Source organism: Rhinopithecus bieti, unplaced genomic scaffold (genome assembly GCF_001698545.2).
Source record: "Rhinopithecus bieti isolate Rb0 unplaced genomic scaffold, ASM169854v2 scaffold_20206, whole genome shotgun sequence".
Taxonomy (NCBI): Eukaryota; Metazoa; Chordata; class Mammalia; order Primates; family Cercopithecidae; genus Rhinopithecus; species Rhinopithecus bieti.
The window spans coordinates 1,554,617-1,560,472 of record NW_016810187.1 but is presented as its reverse complement, the minus strand read 5'-3'; the positions used below and the strand labels follow the sequence as shown (position 1 = coordinate 1,560,472).

Below are 5,856 nucleotides of genomic sequence, written 5' to 3'. Positions count from 1 at the left end.
AAGGGAGTGCAGAAATAATTCTAAAATGAAAAAGCCTATCACAAACCACTCTAATCAAATGATCAAGATTAACATCACCAGTAGTGAGACACAATGAAATCAGGTACCAACTGATAGGATTAAATGAGAAAACGAAATTACATCCATGTTATGCCTGCCAAAGGTGCAGAATCTGAGTCTAGTAATAAGGAAACATTAAACATATCAAAATTGAATAACATTTATGAAAATACGTAAAAATCAAAAGAAAAGAAAAAGCTCCCTACAGAAAATAAGCAAATAGATTACCTCCTTTTCTTAAAACATTTACTTTAGAAAGCTTGTAAGTCTTTTCCCTATCGCTGAGATATACATACGACTTTTAAAAAACTAAAAAAAGCCCCTTTCAAGCCTTACAGACCCAGGAATGTGTTTCTCAAGGACCTGGGAACCAACTCCGAAATGTCATCATCAATGGAGATGGCACCTACCTAGCTCTCAGTTTCTGTGGGAGGGTAACAGTCTCACTTTAGTGAGTGGGCATCTCAATCTAAGTTGTAAAACTACCTCCTGTCATAATTATAGGAGAAGTTCATTTTTCCTTTAGATAAAGCCAATTAACAAACACAGATGGTTATCCTAACTACCAAGTGTATTTGGGACGAACAATGTGTGACAAATGGTGCTGTCAAGGTTTCTTACTTGAGGACTAGTTATTGTTTGCAGGAGAATATACGTGTTGCTGCTTGCTGTATAAAAGGGTGAGATTTCCTTCTGCCTCTGCAATGTCTTAGCAGATTGCCTGTGATGAGAATCACACTCTCGTTTAATACTTACTTAGTAATAAAACTAAAATTATTTTTTCCCCTTGTAGCTTTATCGAGAAGTTTTCTGGGTTGGGAGGAGATTTTGTTTGTAATTATATTAAAAACAAACACTCTCCAAAATCCTTCTACAAAAGAGCTAACCTGTAATCATCAAAAGTGTCAAAATCACGAAAGTAAAAGAAAGGATGAATAAATGATATAGATTCAAGAAGATTAAAATGATAACAGCTAAATGCAATGTGAGATTCTAGATGAGATCTTTCCAAATTTAAAAAAAGGTGAAAATTGTGAAAACTTTAATGGAGGCCAAGTATTAGACAGTAGTCAGGTACTGATATTAATTTTCTTCTTTTGATGTTTATACTGAAGAATATGTTTGGAAGAAATTCTAAGACATTTATTGTTGATGCAGCATTATTTTCAAAAGGATTAAGAAAGAAAAGGTTATTTAAACTGTATTTTCTGTAAGTTTGGAATTGTTCAAAAGGTGAGGAGGAGAGATACAAAGATAATAGAGACACTCATATACTCTTCAAGAAAGTTAAATTTTGTTAAAATTTCTGCTAGTTGGTTCTTTTAAATAAATTCCAGATACATTTAAAGCTCCATTCTGAATTCCCTAGTTTTCCTTCTCTGAGATAACAATTATGTATGATTTCCACACAAACTTATATAATCCATGCTGTTGTTCTGTGTTTTAAATTACATAAGTGGTATCATACATGCATATACTTTTGTAACTTCTTTTGGATAATGTTATTTTGAGATTCATACACATTCTTACACCTTGCTGAATTTCATTTTAACTGCAGTGTTTCATAAGGCACAGTTTACCCACTCCTCTACTGAGAAACAGGTTGTTTCGATTCTTCCCCTATTATAAGCATTGTTGCAGCATTACATAAAGTTAAAAAAAAAAAAAAAACCTTTTCCCAGAGTGTGGTTTGAATGTGTTTTCCTTATTCGTTGGCATCTGACATACAGGAGATTTTAGTTTTATTTATTTATTTCTTAATTGAAACATATTTAGCATATTTATGGGATACATGTGAGTATTTGTTACACGCATAGAATATGTAATGATTGAGTCACAGTATTTGAGGTGTCTATCACCTGATTATTTATTATTTATGTGTGTTGGAAACCTTTCAAATCTTCTCTTCTACCTATTTTGAAATATAAAATACATTGTTGCTAACTGTAGTCACCCTACTCTGCTAGCAAACCTTATAATTTATATTTTATATTTGACTGTATGTTTGTACCAACTAACCTCTATTCATTCCCCACTTCTCACCCACACACTCTTCCCAGCCTCTGATACCTATCATTCTATTTCCTACCTGCACAGGATCAACACTTTTTAGCTTCCAAATATGAGTGAGAGCATGCAATATTTGTCTTTTTGAGCTTGCCTTCTTTCACTTAACATACTGACCTTCATTTCTATCCATTTGCTATGAATGACATTTTTTCATTTGTTATTATAGACAAACAGTATTTTATTTTGTATGCACACCACATTTTCTTTACCCATTCATCCACTGATGAACACTTGCATTGATTCCGTGTCTTGGCTATTGTCAACAGTGCTGCAATAAACATGTAAATGCAGGTATCACTTTGGTATACTGATTTGTTTTGCATGGGTAAATACCCAGTAGTGGAACTGCTGAATTGTATAGTAGTTCTAAAAATGTACAAATGACATAAATAGACATTTATCAAAAAAAGAAATGCAAACAACCAACAGGTATATTTTAAAATGATCAACATCACTAATAACCAGGGAAATGTAAAACAAAACCACAATGGAGTTTTATCTTATCCCAGTTAGAATGGCTATTACAAAAAGACAAGAAATAACAAAATGATCATACTGATTTTGCCCTTGATTCTGTTGATGCGATGTATCACATTTATTGATTTCTGTATGTTGAAACATCCTTACATTCCTGGGATAAATCCTACTTGATCATGATACATTACAATTTTGATGTGTTGTTGGATTCAATTTTTCAGTATTTTCTTGAAGACTTTTGCATCTACGTTTATCAAGAATATAAGCTTTCAGTTTTCTTTTCTTTCTTTTTTTTTTTTTTTGTTCTTGCATCTTAGTCTGGTTTTGGTGTCAGAGTAATGACGGCCTGGTAGAAAAAGTTAGAGAGAATTCCCTCCTCTTCAGTTTTGTGAAATAATTGAGGAGAAGTAATTTTCTTGGCTAATCTAGAAAGTAGGTTATCCATTTTGTTTATCTTTAAAAAAACATTTTTGTTTTACTATCTCTTGTATGTTTTGGGGGGTGAGGGTTCTAATTTTCTATGTGTTCTGTCTAATGCTGACAGTATGGTGTTGAAGTCCCAAAATATTACTGTGTTTGAGCCTATCTCTCCCTTTAAATCTAGTAATATTTGCTTTATATATTTGAGTGTTCTGTGTTGGGTAAATACGTTCAGAATTGTTACATCCTCTTGCTGAATTGATCCTTTTATCATTATATACTTTTTTGTGTCTTTTACTGTTTTGACTTAAAGTCTATTTTATCTGACTTAAGTATGACTACTCATGCTCGATTTTGATTTCCTTTTTAAAAGAATTTATTTTTTCATTCTGTTACTGTAGGTCATGTATGTCTACAAATACAACGAGGTTTCTTGTGGGCAGCATAGAGTTGGGTCCTTTTTTAATCCATTCAGAGAGTCTATATCATTTAAGTCAAAAGTTTAATGTGTTTACATTCAAGGTTATCATTGATATGCAGGAGCTTATTGCTATCATTGTATTAATTGATTTCTGGTTATTTTGTATAGCCTTTTTCTTTTTCTCTTATCATTTATTATTGTGATTTGGTGGTCTTTGGTAGTGGCAACTTTTGAGTCTTCCTATATTTGTATATCTGTATTTCTTGCTAGTCATGTAAAGTTGTCAGTATTATTTCTCACACTAAGTTTTCTATCACTCTCATTTTCTCTTTGCCTTCTGGGGCACCAAAAGTTCAAATACTCTTCTTCTCCAAGAAAACACCAAATGGCGGATGACGCCGGTTCAGCGGGGGGCCCAGAGGCCCTGGTAGCCCTGGGATGGGGAACTGCGGTGGCTTCCACGGAGGTTTCGGCAGTGGCATCCGGGGCCGGGGTCGTGGCCGTGGATGGGGCCAGGCCGAGGACACGGAGCTGGCGGAGGCAAGGCCGAGGATAAGGAGTGGATGCCCATCACCAAGCTGGGCCGCTTGGTCAAGGACATGAAGATCAAGTCCCTGGAGGAGATCTACCTCTTCTCTCTGCCCATTAAGAAATCTGAGATCATTGACTTTTCTTGGGGCCTCTCTCAAAGACGAGGTTTTGAAGATTATGCCGGTGCAGAAGCCAGATCCATGCTGGCCAGCGCCACCAGGTTCCAGGCGTTTGTTGGCTATTGGGGACTCCAGATGGCCCGTCGGCCCTGTGGTGTTAATGCTCCAAGGGAGGTGGCCCACCGCCATCCGTGGGGGCCATCATCCTGGCCAAACTCCTCCATTGTCCTGGATGCATAGGAGCTACTAGGGGGAACAAGATCCAGCAAGGGGGCCCCGACATGTCCCCCTTGCAAGGTGACAGGCCCGCTGCGCGCTCTGTAGCTGGCTGCCCGCGCTCATCCCTGCACCCAGCGCGGCACTGGCATCTTCTCAGCCACCTGTGCCCAAGAAGCTGCCTCATGTTCATGGTGGCTACTGATGACGCCTTACACCTCAGCCTGGGCTGCACTGACACCCTGCCGGGCAACTTTGCCCAAGGCCACCTTTGATGGCCATCTCTAAGACCTACAGCCTACCTGGACCCCGACCCTCTGGAAGGAGACTGCTGTTTACAAGTTCCTCTCAGGAATTCACTGACCACCTTGTCAAGACCCACACCAGGAGGGTCTCCGTGCCAGCCGGACCCAGCGCTCCAGCTGTGGCCTACAACATAGAGTTTTTATACAAGGAAAAATAAAGTAATTAAGCCTGTTTACTAAAAAAAAAAAAAAAAAAAAATATTCAAAGACTGTGTTGCTTTATGGTGTTCCATATGTTATGTAGGCTGTGTTCATTTAATAAAACTCCTTATTTCAAATTTTTGTTTGTCTTGGTTGTCTCAAAGGACTGACCTTCAAATTCTGAGATTCTTCTGCTGGATTTAGTCAATTTTTGAGGCTTTTGAATATATTTTGTATTTCATTCCATGAATTCTTCAGTTCCAGATTTCCATTTGGTTCATAATATCTCTTTGTCAAATTTCTTACTCTGTCCTGGATTGCTTTTCTGATTTAATTATATGGTTTATTATTCTGTATTTTCTGAGTTTCTTCAATATTATGTTTTAAAAATTTTTTCTATGATTTCATAAGCCGTATTTCCTTACTTTTTTATGTTGCTTGTGTTCTTATGTTGATATCTGCACTTGTGTAACAGTCACTCTTTCCTATTTTTAAAGAAACTTTCCTAGGGGAAGACATTTTCCTAAAGTTATATCTATGATGTTTGTTGGGTAGGACACTTTGGATTTGATTCTGAGTGCCTGCATTAATGTTGTCAGTGTATGATTTCTTCACCTATAAACAGCATCAATTGCATCTGTGATTTCCTCAGTGGTTTATAGCGCAATTATTAGTGGAGGCTGTGGTGAAGTTTTGCAAGGCACAAGGACACCAAGTGGCCTAGTCTTCAAATTCCATTGGTGGCAGCAGTAAGGTGAACATGTCTGTCCTTGGACCCAAGGGTAGTGTACTATGGCACCAGTGTCAGCAGGCCCAAGTGGGCCAATTTTGGGGCCTCCAGGTGATTTTCTCAGATGCAGGTAGTGGCAGTGGTGAGCTGAATGTATGGGCATGTTCTGCTGTGCTTAGGCAGCAGAAGTGGCATGGGCAATAGCAGTAGTAGTGGCAAGACAACCCTACAGGTCCTGAGAGGTATGTGCTAGTGTTGGCTGTAGCTACCATTGGCTGGGCAGGCCAGTCTTCAGGCTTAGACGTGGTGAGTGCAGGTAGGTGTCAGCTGTGGTGGTAGTGGTAGGATGGGCAAACCCAACTTCAG

The 5,856-nt window shown here is 38.0% G+C and overlaps 1 pseudogene; it reads left to right on the top strand.

Annotated features, from left to right (window-relative positions):
• Positions 1 to 3,833: 3,833 nt before the first annotated feature.
• Positions 3,834 to 4,259, top strand: LOC108541863 (40S ribosomal protein S2 pseudogene; annotated as a pseudogene).
• The last annotated feature ends 1,597 nt before the right edge of the window (positions 4,260 to 5,856 follow it).